Below are 15,055 nucleotides of genomic sequence, written 5' to 3'. Positions count from 1 at the left end.
TTAGTGTGTTCAGTTGAGTCCTTTTGCATGCAGAAATATTTTTCTTGATAATTGAATGTTTATCACATTTTATTCAGAACATGAATGGTGTTTTGTTCAGTGGAGTTGGGCATTTTGATTCACTTGATTGTTAGTGTGTTCAGTTGAGTCCTTTTGCATACAGAAATATTTTCCTTGATGATTAAATGTTTATCACATTTTATTCAGAACATGAATGGTGTTCAGTTAAGTGAAGTTGGGCATTTTGATTCACTTAATTGTTAGTGTGTTTAGTTGAGTTCTTTTGCATGCTTTTGTTGCTGATTGAATGTTTATCACATTTTATTCAAAACATAAATAGTGTTCGGTTCAATGGATTTGGCTATTTTGATTCACCTGATTAAAATATGCATGCTTGTGCTTGTCAGTGTATCGAGTGAAGTATTGACCAAATTTTTTTCCTTACAGCAAAAATGAAGAAGACAATGATAACATACAAAGAAAAGCCGCACTATAACGTAAGCATATGTACACATTAAATATATTTATCACCTTTCATTCGAATAAACTCTATTTTGGATTATAAACATATCGTGATATAATGTTTCGAAACATTGCAAAAAACTCACGATCTCAGATGCCAAACAAAGGCAATAGCGAGGGTGTTCAAGGTATTGAGTCAGGAAAATCAAGATATAATTGAAGAAATGGGATTCGGTGTGCTAGCACATGTCTCGGAAATGAACGTCTCTCACAACCTCTTGAGAGAGTTGATAGCTTGCTATGATGACTATTATGGATGCTTGAACACTCTCCGTGGGAAATTATACATAACACCTGATAAGGTAGTAGCTGCTGGTGGACGAAATTGTGATCACTATGTTCTTCTATCTTTTGAGCTTTAGTATGAATATACCCTTAGGGCACTGTTTATTTTCTTAACTTGAATTCACAACTCCGTTCAACTAACCAGCAAGTGTACTGGGTCGTCCAAGTAATAACCTTACGTGAGTAAGGGTCGAATCCACAGAGATTGTTGGTATGCAGCAAGCTATGGTCACCTTGCAAATCTCAGTTAGGCAGATTAAAAAGGTAATTGTGATTATTGGATTGTAAATAAAAAGGAATAATAAAAAGGATAGAAATACTTATGTAGATTTGTGCATAGGAATTTCAGTTAAGTGGAATGGAGATGCTGTAGAGCTCTCGGACGCCTGCTCTCCCACTGCTTCTACTCAATCCTTCTTACTCCTTTCCATGGCAAGCTGTGTATAGGGGTTCACCATCAACTGTGGCTACTTTCATCCTCACGGGGAAATATCCTATGCGGCTGTCACTCGCACAGCTAACCAGTCTGGAGGCATCACCCATGGTTGATAACTACATCCCATCCTCGCAGTGAAAACTAATGCTCACGCACTCTGTCACAGTACGGCTAATCACCGGTTGGTTCCCTCCCCTACTGGAATAGAATCCCTCTTTTGCGTCTGTCACTAACGCCCAGCAGGTTACAGGTTTAAAGCACGTCACAGTCATTCATTACCGGAATCCTACTCGGAACACCACAGACAAGGTTGGACTTTCCGGATTCCCAGGATCCTACTCGGAATACCACAGACAAGGTGAGACTTTCCGGATCCTCATAAATGCCGCCATCTATCTAGCTTATACCACGAAGATTCTGTTGGGGAATCTAAGAGATACACATTCAAGCCTTGTTGCATGTAGAACGGAAGTGGTTGTCAATCACGCACGTTCATCAGTCAGAATAGTGATGAGGGTTATCTAACTCATCACATTCATCATGTTCTTGGGTACGAATGAATATCTTGGAATAAGAATAAGATAGAGATTTGAATAAAAGAAAATAGAACTTCATTAATCTTTGAGGTACAGCAGAGCTCCACACCCTTAATCTATGGTGTGCAGAAACTCCACCGTTGAAAATACATAAGTGAAAGAGGTCCAGGCATGGCCGAATGGCCAGCCCCCTAAAACGTGATCACAGGATTCAAAATACAATCCAGGATCCAGCATCTTCTAATACAATAGATAGATGTCCTATATATACTAGACTAGCTCCTAGGGTTTACATGAGTAAGTAATTGATGCATAAATCCACTTCCGGGGCCCACTTGGTGTGTGCTTGGGCTGAGCTTGATCAATACACGAGCAGAGGTTTCTCTTGGAGTTGAACTCTGAGTTATGACGTGTTTTGGGCGTTCAACTCCGGATAATGACGTTTTTCTGGCGTTTAACTCCAGACAGCAGCGTGTACTTGGCGTTCAACGCCAAGTTACGTCGTCATTCTTCGAATAATGTATGGACTATTATATATTGCTGGAAAGCTCTGGATGTCTACTTTCCAAAGCCGTTGAGAGCGCGCCATTTGGAGGTCTGTAGCTCCAGAAAATCCATTTCGAGTGTAGGGAGGTCAGATTCCAACAGCATCAGCAGTCCTTTTGTCAGCCTTTTTCAGAGTTTTGCTCAAATCCTTCAATTTCAGTCAGAATTTACCTGAAATCACAGAAAAACACACAAACTCATAGTAAAGTCCAGAAATGTGAATTTAACATAAAAACTAATGAAAACATCCCTAAAAGTAGCTTGAACTTACTAAAAACTACCTAAAAACAATGCCAAAAAGCGTGTAAATTATCCGCTCATCACAACACCAAACTTAAATTGTTGCTTGTCCCCAAGCAACTGAAAATCAAATAGGATAAAAAGAAGAGAATATACTATAAGGTCCAAAATATCAATGAATATTAATTTAATTACATGAGCGGGACTTGTAGCTTTTTGCTTCTGAACAGTTTTGGCATCTCACTTTTTCCTTTGTAGTTTAGAGGTATTGGCGTCTCTGGGGGAACTTAGAATTTGGGATAGTGTTATTGACTTTCTTAGTTAAGCATGTTGATTCTTGAACACAACTACTTATGAGTCTTGGCTGTGGCCCTAAGCACTTTGTCTTCCAGTATTACCACCGGATACACAAATGCCACAGACACATAACTGGGTGAACCTTTTCAGATTGTGACTTAGCTTTGCTAAAGTCCCCAGTTAGTGGTGTCCAGAGCTCTTAAGCACACTCTTTAGCTTTAGATCACGACTTTAACCATTCAGTCTCAAGCTTTTCACTTGGACCTTCATGACACAAGCACATGGTTAGGGACAGCTTGATTTAGCCGCTTAGGCCTGGATTTATTTTCCTTGGGCCCTCCTATCCAGTGATGCTCAAAGCCTTGGATCCTTGCTTTAAAATTTTCGCCATTTTTTTTTTCTTCAAGAATCAATTTCATGATGTTTTTCAGGTCATCAATAACATTTCTCTTTGTTCATCATTCTTTCAAGAACCAACAATTTTAACACTCATAAACAACAAGATCCAAAGACATATGCACTGTTCAAGCATTCATTCAGAAAGCAAAAATTATTGCCACCACATCAATATAATTAAACTAAATTCAATAATAATTTCGAAAATTATGTACTTCTTGTTCTTTTGAATTAAAACATTTTTCTTTTAAGAGAGGTGAAGGATTAATGGAATTTATTCATAGCTTTAAGGCATGGTTACATACTAATGATCATGAAGTAGAGACACAAAACATAGATAAACACAATACTTAAAAACCGAAAACAGACAGAAAATAAAGAACAAGGAATGAATCCACCTCTAGTGGCGTCTTCTTCTTGAAGGACCAATAATGTTCTTCAACTCTTCTATGTCCCTTCCTTGCCTTTGTTGCTCCTCCCTCATTGCTCTTTGATCTTCTCTTATTTCTTGGAGAGTGAGGGCGTGGTCATGGTGTTCCACCCTTAGTTGTTCCACATTATGGCTCAAATCCTCTAAAGAGGTACTGAGTTGCTCCCAATAGTTGTTGGGAGGAAAGTGCATTCCATGAGGCATTTGTTGATGATGAACTTCCTCATGTTCTCCTTGGGGGCCGTGAGGAACTTCCCTTGTTTGCTCCATCCTTTTCTTGGTGATGGGCTTGTCTTCTTCAATGGAGACATCTCCATCTATGATAACTCCGGCTGAATAACATAGATGGCATATGAGGTGGGGGAAGGCTAGCCGTGCCATGTATGAAGGCTTGTCAGCTATTTTGTAGAGTTCATTGGATATGACTTCATGAACCTCTACTTCCTCTCCAATCATGATGCTATGAATCATGATGGCCCGATCCACAGTAACTTCAGATCGGTTGCTTGTAGGGATGATGGATCTTTGGATGAACTCCAACCATCCTCTAGCTATAGGCTTGAGGTCCAGTCTTCTTAGTTGGACCGGTTTGCCTTTGGAGTCTACTCTCCATTGGGCGCCTTCCACACAAATGTCCATTAGGACTTGGTCCAACCTTTGATCAAAGTTGACCCTTCTAGTGTAGGAGCGTTCATCACCTTGCATCATAGGCAAATGAAACGCCAACCTCACATTTTCCGGACTAAAATCTAAGTATTTCCCCCTAACCATTGTGAGATAATTCTTTGGATTCGGGTTCATACTTTGATCATGGTTCCTAGTGATCCATGCATTGGCATAGAACTCTTGAACCATCAATATTCCAACTTGTTGCATGGGGTTGGTTATGACTTCCCAACCTCTTCTTTGAACTTCATGTCGGATTTTCGGATACTCATTCTTCTTGAGTTTGAAAGGGACCTCATGGATCACTTTCTTCTTTGCCACAACATCATAGAAGTGGTCTTGGTGGCTCTTGGAGATGAATCTCTCCTTCTCCCATGACTCGGAAGTGGAAGCTTTTGCCTTCCCTTTTCCTTTTCTTGAGGAAACTCCGGTCTTGGGTGCCATTGATGGTGAATGAAAAATAAAAAGCTTAGGCTTTTTACCACACCAAACTTAAAATTTGCTCGTCCTCGAGCAAAAAAAGAAAAGAAGAGTAGAAGAAGAAGAAGAGAATATTGAAAGAGAGGGAGAAGAGTGGGTTCGGCTATATGAGAGAAGAAGGGGTTTGTGTTGTGTGAAAATGAAGAAGAAAGGAAAGGTATTTATAGGGAGAGGGGGGTTGGGTTTCGGCCATTTTGGGTGGGAAAGGGTGGGAAATTGAATTTGAATGTAATGGAGGTAGGTGGGGTTTATGGGGAAGAGGGGGTGATGTGAATGGTGAATGGGGTAATTGGGAAGAGGAATTGAGGTGATAGGTGAAGGTTTTTGGGAAGTGTGACATTGAGAATGAGATTTGGATTAGGAGAGTGTGATTAGGATTAAAAGAAAAGGTAGGTGGGGATCCTGTGGGGTCCACAGATCCTGAGGTGGGGATCCTGTGGGGTCCACAGATCCTGAGGTGAAAAGAAATACCATTCCTTCACCATATAGGCATGTAACATGCCTTCATGCATCATCCTGGCGTTCAAACGCCTATTGGTGCATGTTCTGGGCGTTAAACGCCCATGTAATGCATGTTTCTGGCGTTGAACGCCAGTTTCATGCTTGTTTCTGGCGTTCAGCGCCAGTTTGTCCTCTGTGTGCGCATCCTGGCGTTTAACGCCAGGTTGTTGCTTGTTTTGGGCGTTCAGCGCCAGAATGGTGCTCTGTTCTGGCGTTGAACGCCAGATAGATGCACCTTACTGGCGTTGAACGCCAGCCTGTGCTGCCTCCAGGGTGAAAAATTTTTTCTTCTGTTTTTGACTCTGTTTTTAATTTTTTTGATTTTTTTCGTGACTCCTCATGATCATGTACCTAATAAAACACAAAAATAACAAAGAAACAAAATAAAATAAAATTAGATAAATAAAATTGGGTTGCCTCCCAACAAGCGCTTCTTTAATGTCAATAGCTTGACAGTGGTTCTCATGGAACCACAAGATGATCAGGTCAATTTAAGTGTGGTATTCCCAACACCAAACTTAGAGTTTGATTGTGGCCTCACAACACCAAACTTAGAGTTTGACTGTGTGAGTTCTTTTTGACTCTGAACTGAGAGAAGCTCTTCATGCTTACTCTCTTTTGTCACAGAGGGATGGCCATGTGCCTTAAACACAAGGTAGTCCCCATTCAATTGAAGGACTAACTCACCTCTGTTGACATCTATCACAGCTCCTGCTGTGGCTAGGAAAGGTCTTCCTAGGATGATGCATTCATCATCTTCCTTCCTAGTGTCTAGGATTATGAAATCAGTAGGGATGTAAAGGCCTTCAACCTTTACTAGCACGTCCTCTACTATTCCATAAGCTTGTCTCATTGACTTGTCTGCCAATTGTAATGAGAACAAGGCTGGTTGTACCTCAATGATCCCCAGCTTCTCCATTACAGAGAGTGGTATCAGATTTATCCCTGACCCCAGATCACATAGAGCTTTTTCAAAGCTCATGGTGCCAATGGTGCAAGGTATTAAGAACTTGCCAGGATCTTGTCTCTTTTGAGGTAGAGTTCTCTGAATCCAAGAATCTAGTTCACTAATGAGCAAGGGAGGTTCACTTTCCCAAGTCTCATTACCAAACAGCTTGGCATTCAGCTTCATGATAGCTCCTAAATATTGAGCAACTTGCTCTCCAGTCACATCTTCATCCTCTTCAGAGGAAGAATAGTCCTCAGAGCTCATGAATGGCAGAAGGAGATTTAATGGAATCTCTATGGTCTCTAGGTGAGACTCAGATTCCTCAGGATCCTTAATAGGAAACTCCTTCTTGCTTGAGGGACGTCCCAGGAGGTCTTCCTCACTAGGATTTTCGTCCTCCTCCTCCCTAGTGCATTCGGCCATTTTGACTATGTCAATGGCCTTGCACTCTCCTTTTGGATTTTCTTCTGTATTGCTTGGGAGAGTACTGGGAGGAGTTTCAATTACTTTCTTACTCAGCTGGCCCACTTGTGCCTCCAGATTTCTAATGGAGGATCTTGTTTCATTCATGAAACTAAAAGTGGCCTTTGACAGATCAGAGACTATATTAGCTAAATTAGAATTATTTTGTTCAGGATTCTCTGTCTGTTGCTGAGAAGATGATGGATATGGCTTACTATTATTCAGCCTGTTGCGTCCACCATTGTTAAAACCTTGTTGAGGTTTTTGTTGATCCTTCCATGAGAAATTTGGATGATTTCTCCATGATGAGTTATAGGTGTTTCCATAAGGTTCACCTAAGTAATTAACCTCTGCCATGGCAGGGTTTTCAGGATCATAAGCTTCTTCAGAAGCTGCCTCTCTATTACTGTTGGATGCATGTTGCAATCCATTCAGATTTTGAGAGATCATGTTGACCTGTTGTGTCAACACTTTGTTTTGAGCCAGTATGGCATTCAGAGCATCAATTTCAAGAACTCCTTTCTTTTGAGGTACCCCATTGTTCACGGAATTCCTCTCAGAAGTATACATGAACTGGTTGTTTGCAACCATGTCAATGAGTTCTTGAGCCTCTTCAGGCGTTTTCTTCAGGTGAATAGATCCACCTGCAGAATGATCCAATGACATTTTCGAAAATTCAGAGAGACCATAATAGAATATATCTAATATGGTCCATTCTGAAAACATGTCAGATGGACATCTTTTGGTCAGCTGCTTGTATCTTTCCCAAGCTTCATAGAGGGATTCACCATCTTTTTGTTTGAAGGTTTGAACATCCACTCTCAGCTTGCTCAGCTTTTGAAGAGGAAAGAACTTATCTAAGAATGCAGTGACAAGCTTATCCCATGAGTCCAGGCTATCCTTGGGTTGTGAATCCAACCATACTCTAGCTCTGTCTCTTACAGCAAAAGGGAAAAGCATGAGTCTGTAGACTTCAGGATCAACTCCATTCGTCTTTACAGTCTCAGATCTGCAAGAATTCAGTTAAAAACTGATAAGGATCTTCAGATGGAAGTCCATAAAACTTGCAATTTTGTTGCATTAAAGCAACTAGTTGAGGCTTAAGCTCAAAGTTATTGGCTCCAATGGCAGGAATGGAGATGCTTCTTCCATCAAACTTGGACGTTGGCTTTGTGAAGTCACCAAGCATTCTCCTTGCATTATTATTATTATTTTCGGCCATCTCCTTCTCTTGTTCGAAATTTTCTAGAAGGGCTCTTCTGGATTGTTGTAATTTAGCTTCTTTTAATTTTCTCTTCAGAGTCCTTTCAGGTTCTGGATCAATTTCAACAAGAGTGCCTTTATCCCTGTTCCTGCTCATATGAAAGAGAAGAAAACAAGAAAAGAAAGAGGAATCATCTATGTCACAGTATAGAGATTCCTTTATGTTAGTAGAAAAAGAAGGGGGTATAAGAATGAAGAAGGGGGTTCGGATTTTTGATGAAGAGAGGTGAAGAGAAGTGTTAATAATTAAATAATTAAATAGAAGAAGAAAAGATGAGAGAAATTTCGAAAATAATTTTGAAAAAGGAGTTAGTATTTTTCGAAAATTAGAAATAATTTATAATTAAAATTTAAACATGAAACAATTAATTAATTAAAAAGAATTTTTGAAAAAGAGAGAGATATTTTCGAAAATAGAAGAGGGAGAAGTAGTTAGGTGGTTTTGAAAAAGATAAGAAACAAACAAAAAGTTAGTTAGTTGATTGAAAAAGATTTGAAATCAAATTTGAAAAAGATAAGAAGATAGTGAGTTAGATAAGATATTTTGAAATCAAATTTTGAAAAAGATAAAATTTTTTTTTGAAAAAGATAAAATAAAAGATAAAATAAAAGTTTTAAGAAAAAGATATTTTGAAAAAGATTTAATTTTTAAAATAACTTAACTAACAAGAAACTACAAGATAAGATTCTAGAACTTAAAGATTGAACCTTTCTTAACAAGAAAGTAACAAACTTCAAATTTTTGAACCAATCACATTAATTGTTAGCTAATTTTCGAAAATTATATATAAAGATAAGAAAAAGATTTTGAAAATAATTTGAAAAAAATATTTTTGAAATTTTCGAAAAAAATAGAAAAAAAATGAAAAAGATATGATTTTTGAAAAAGATTTTGAAAAGATAAGATTTTTAAAATTGAAATTTTGACTTGACTTGGAAGAAACAACTAATTTTGAAAATTTTTGACCAAGTCAACCCAAAATTTCGAAAATTTGGAGGGAAATAAGGAAAAGATATTTTTTTTATTTTTGAATTTTTAACTATGAGAGAGAAAAACAACAAAAATACTTTATGCATGAAATTTTTAGATCAAAACCATGAATGCATGCAAGAATGCTATGAATGTCAAGATGAACACCAAGAACACTTTGAAGATCATGATGAACATCAAGAACATAATTTTGAAAAATTTTTGATGCAAAGAAAACATGCAAGACACCAAACTTAGAAATTTTTAATGCATGAAAAATATGAATGCAAAAATGCACATGAAAAACAAGAAAAGACACAAAACAAAAAAATCATCAAGATCAAACAAGAAAACTTATCAAGAACAACTTGAAGATCATGAAGAACACTATGAATGCATGGGATTTTCGAAAAAAAATGCAAGAAAAATTTTAAAGCATGCAATTGACACCAAACTTAAAAATTGACTCAAGACTCAAACAAGAAACACAAAATATTTTTGATTTTTATGATTTTCTAATTTTTTTTGAATTTTCATTAATATTTTCGAAAAATAAAGTTTTGAAAAACGAAAAATAAAAGAAAATTTTTGAAAAAGATTTTTGAAAAGAAAATTACCTAATCTGAGCAACAAGATGAACCGTCAGTTGTCCATACTCGAACAATCCCCGGCAACGGCGCCAAAAACTTGGTGGACGAAATTGTGATCACTATGTTCTTCTATCTTTTGAGCTTTAGTATGAATATACCCTTAGGGCACTGTTTATTTTCTTAACTTGAATTCACAACTCCGTTCAACTAACCAGCAAGTGTACTGGGTCGTCCAAGTAATAACCTTACGTGAGTAAGGGTCGAATCCACAGAGATTGTTGGTATGCAGCAAGCTATGGTCACCTTGCAAATCTCAGTTAGGCAGATTTAAAAGGTAATTGTGATTATTGGATTGTAAATAAAAAGGAATAATAAAAAGGATAGAAATACTTATGTAGATTCGTGCATAGGAATTTCAGTTAAGTGGAATGGAGATGCTGTAGAGCTCTCGGACGCCTGCTCTCCCACTGCTTCTACTCAATCCTTCTTACTCCTTTCCATGGCAAGCTGTGTATAGGAGTTCACCATCAACTGTGGCTACTTTCATCCTCACGGGGAAATATCCTATGCGGCTGTCACTCGCACAGCTAACCAGTCTGGAGGCATCACCCATGGTTGATAACTACATCCCATCCTCGCAGTGAAAACTAATGCTCACGCACTCTGTCACAGTACGGCTAATCACCGGTTGGTTCCCTCCCCTACTGGAATAGAATCCCTCTTTTGCGTCTGTCACTAACGCCCAGCAGGTTACAGGTTTGAAGCACGTCACAGTCATTCATTACCGGAATCCTACTCGGAACACCACAGACAAGGTTGGACTTTCCGGATTCCCAGGATCCTACTCGGAATACCACAGACAAGGTGAGACTTTTCGGATCCTCATAAATGCCGCCATCTATCTAGCTTATACCACGAAGATTCTGTTGGGGAATCTAAGAGATACACATTCAAGCCTTGTTGCATGTAGAACGGAAGTGGTTGTCAATCACGCGCGTTCATCAGTGAGAATAGTGATGAGGGTTATCTAACTCATCACATTCATCATGTTCTTGGGTACGAATGAATATCTTGGAATAAGAATAAGATAGAGATTTGAATAAAAGAAAATAGAACTTCATTAATCTTTGAGGTACAGCAGAGCTCCACACCCTTAATCTATGGTGTGCAGAAACTCCACCGTTGAAAATACATAAGTGAAAGAGGTCCAGGCATGGCCGAATGGCCAGCCCCCTAAAACGTGATCACAGGATTCAAAATACAATCCAGGATCCAGCATCTTCTAATACAATAGATAGATGTCCTATATATACTAGACTAGCTCCTAGGGTTTACATGAGTAAGTAATTGATGCATAAATCCACTTCCGGGGCCCACTTGGTGTGTGCTTGGGCTGAGCTTGATCAATACACGAGCAGAGGCTTCTCTTGGAGTTGAACTCTGAGTTATGACGTGTTTTGGGCGTTCAACTCCGGATAATGACGTTTTTCTGGCGTTTAACTCCAGACAGCAGCGTGTACTTGGCGTTCAACGCCAAGTTACGTCGTCATTCTTCGAATAAAGTATGGAATATTATATATTGCTGGAAAGCTCTGGATGTCTACTTTCCAACGACGTTGAGAGCGCGCCATTTGGAGGTCTGTAGCTCCAGAAAATCCATTTCGAGTGCAGGGAGGTCAGATTCCAACAGCATCAGCAGTCCTTTTGTCAGCCTTTTTCAGAGTTTTGCTCAAATCCCTCAATTTCAGTCAGAATTTACCTGAAATCACAGAAAAACACACAAACTCATAGTAAAGTCCAGAAATGTGAATTTAACATAAAAACTAATGAAAACATCCCTAAAAGTAGCTTGAACTTACTAAAAACTACCTAAAAACAATGCCAAAAAGCGTGTAAATTATCCGCTCATCAGCTGCGCTGGGCATAAATCACAGCGGTAATAAACTTTATACCTTGTGCTTATTTCAGTTCATTGCTTGCTATATTTTCGGTTCACTTGTGTAGAGAAAATAAAACTAAGCCTATTTGACTGGTTAAAATATTGTAGGGGATCGTTTTCCTAAAAAAGTTGACTACAGCAGACTGACTGAGACAGACCAAAAGATTATTGATGGCTTCAAATATGTTACCTTGGCATGTTTGACAAAATCTGTCCTCGATATGAGTGTTAAAGGGGAGGAGAACCGATAGAAATTGAAGAGGACTTTTGTTGTCTTCGTCCAGAAGTTCTTCCTGCTACCGACCACGGTAAGCATGGCCTCCCAAATCCATAAGCCGCTTGACCTTCGTGTGGATAACATCTGGCAGTGGGATTGGAAAAATCATGTCTTGAGCTTCCTAAGGAAGGGGATTGAAAAGAGGAGAAAGGGGAAAGAAATAGTCCGTTGATGGCTGCGTGTTTGTGTTGATGCTCATATATTTTCATGAATCCAAGTTCCCTCGCTTGGATGCACCTGAGGAAGCCGGGCCACCGTGGGTGGCCCACCAGACACAGAAGATGATGCTCGATCGAATTTCTCAAGAAGCAACCGATACAATGGTAAATTAAACAAAAAATTCTCTTGAAATTTCCGTTTAGAAGCTTCTAAAATACTCTGCTAACTAAATTAGCTTGTGTTTTAGGGACTTCTGTATAGAGCACAATCAAGGGAGGGAAAGAAAAGAAAGTGGAGAAGAAACCAATTTTTCTGAAGGAGAAAGAGAAGGGAAAGAGGAATAAAGAAGAAAAGAAACTTGTTGTTCTGGATTCTTCTCCGGAAGAAGACAATTTTTTCGAATCCGAATATGAATCCGAGAAAACACCCCTAGCCAAAAGAACAAGACAAAAGATTGTTCCGATAGATTTAGAGAGCACAAGTGAATCCAAAAACCAGTAAGTTTGATGTTTATTTGGTTTCATTTTGCTTGTATTTGGTTAAAATTGTTCTTATGCGCTTATTCTTATGTGTTGCAGAGAAGAAGAAGAAACTCAAAATAGCGTCAAAGAAAAGAAAACAACCACAGAAGGTGGTTTAAAAAGAAAGCAAAAAAAAGAAAGCCTGTGCCGACGGATTCGGAGAGCACAAGCAAATATGAAAAATAGTAAGTTTGGGAATCGATAATTTTCGGTTCATTTATGTGATTGTATGATGATCATTTGATTTAGTTGGGCATTTCTTTGCTGAAAATTATTTGTGTGTGCTTGTTAAGTAAATTACAGATGTGATATTATTCTCCGGTATAAGTTCGATGTGTTTGTATGTGTTGGAGAGAAAAAAATTGAAAAAACTTCGACAGTGAAAAGAAAACAACTGGAGAGGGGGTGCAAAAAACAAACAAAATCAAGCAAGCTTGTTCTGATAGATTCAGAGAGCAAAACTGAATCTGAAAGCGGGTAAGTTTCTGAAATCATATTTTCGGTTGATTGATACTTTAGCTTTAGCCTCATTGATACTTGGTGCACGAAATTGTGATCATCAATGGCGCCATCAACATGGTACGCTCAATTGCAATCTCAACTCTTTATCACAACTTCGCACAACTAACCAGCAAGTGCACTGGGTCGTCCAAGTAATAAACCTTACGCGAGTAAGGGTCGATCCCACGGAGATTGTTGGTATGAAGCAAGCTATGGTCACCTTGTAAATCTCAGTCAGGCAGATTCAAATGGTTATGGATGATTTATGAATAAAACATAAAACAAGGATAGAGATACTTATGTAATTCGTTGGTGAGAATTTCAGATAAGCGTATGGAGATGCTTTGTCCCTTCCGTCTCTCTGCTTTCCTACTGTCTTCATCCAATCCTTCTTACTCCTTTCCATGGCAAGCTGTATGTTGGGCATCACCGTTGTCAGTGGCTACAGTCCCATCCTCTCAGTGAAAATGATCCAAATGCTCTGTCACAGCACGGCTAATCATCTGTCGGTTCTCAATCAGGTTGGAATAGAATCCATTGATTCTTTTGCGTCTGTCACTAACGCCCATCCTTCAGGAGTTTGAAGCTCGTCACAGTCATTCAATCCTTGAATCCTACTTAGAATACCACAGACAAGGTTTAGACCTTGCGGATTCTCTTGAATGCCGCCATCAATTCTAGCTTATACCACGAAGATTCCGATTAAGGGATCTAAGAGATATCCACTCAATCTAAGGTGGAACGGAGGTGGTTGTCAGACACACGTTCATAGGTGAGAATGATTATGAGTGTCACGGATCATCACATTCATCAAGTTGAGGAACAAGTGATATCTTAGAACAAGAATAAGCTGAATTGAATAGAAGAACAATAGTAATTGCATTAATACTCGAGGTACAGCAGAGCTCCACACCTTAATCTATGGTGTGTAGAAACTCCACCGTTGAAAATACATAAGAATAAGGTCTAGGCATGGCCGAATGGCCAGCCCCCAAAACGTGATCAAAAGATGATCCAAAGATCTAAAGATCTAAAAATCTCCAGATGAAAATACAATAGCAAAAGGTCCTATTTGTAGAGAACTAGTAGCCTAGGGTTTACAGAAATGAGTAAATGACATAAAAATCCACTTCCGGGCCCACTTAGTGTGTGCTTGGGCTGAGCATTGAAGCTTTCATGTGTAGAGACTTTTCTTGGAGTTAAACGCCAGCTTTTATGCCAGTTTGGGCGTTTAACTCCCATTCTTGTGCCAGTTCCGGCGTTTAACACCGGGCATTCTTGAGCTGATTTGGAACGCCAGTTTGGGCCATAAAATCTCGGGCAAAGTATGGACTATTATATATTGCTAGAAAGCCCAGGATGTCTACTTTCCAACGCCGTTGAGAGCGCGCCAATTGGGCCTCTGTAGCTCCAGAAAATCCACTTCGAGTGCAGGGAGGTCAGAATCCAACAGCATCTGCAGTCCTTTTCAGCCTCTGAATCAGATTTTTGCTCAGGTCCCTCAATTTCAGCCAGAAAATACCTGAAATCACAGAAAAACACACAAACTCATAGTAAAGTCCAGAAAAGTGAATTTTAACCAAAAACTAATAAAAATATAATAAAAACTAACTAAAACATACTAAAAATACACTAAAAACAATGCCAAAAGTTGTATAAATTATCCGCTCATCAATACTTATTTTATGAATTTTCATAAGTGAACAAGTAAGGGTCAGCACTACCAAAAGAGGAAGAGATGCGTTGCAGCTGTTAAAAGAAAAAAGAGCAAAGGGAAGAAATGATGGAGCTCAAAAAACAAACGTTGCTCCGAATCGCTTTAACTCGACAGAGGTGCGAAATGATTTATCCGAGACGTAAGATTCGTTTTCTTATATTGAGTTCTTTTTCTTTGTTTGCTAACTTTTCCAAAAAGCTCTTCTAATTCCTTTGGATTTACTGAGTAATATCTATTTATTTTGCTTAGACTGCCGATTGTAAATCTGGGCAGCAAACCTCTCTTACAGACTCAGACGAACTCTGCACCATCTATAAATGCTCCGGCCAATACCAGATAAATTCGGTTCATTGTAGGCTTTAATTTCGGTTC

The sequence above is a fragment of the Arachis stenosperma genome, chromosome 6 (genome assembly GCF_014773155.1).
Source record: "Arachis stenosperma cultivar V10309 chromosome 6, arast.V10309.gnm1.PFL2, whole genome shotgun sequence".
Classification (NCBI taxonomy): domain Eukaryota; kingdom Viridiplantae; phylum Streptophyta; class Magnoliopsida; order Fabales; family Fabaceae; genus Arachis; species Arachis stenosperma.
Note: the sequence above shows the minus strand (reverse complement) of the source record.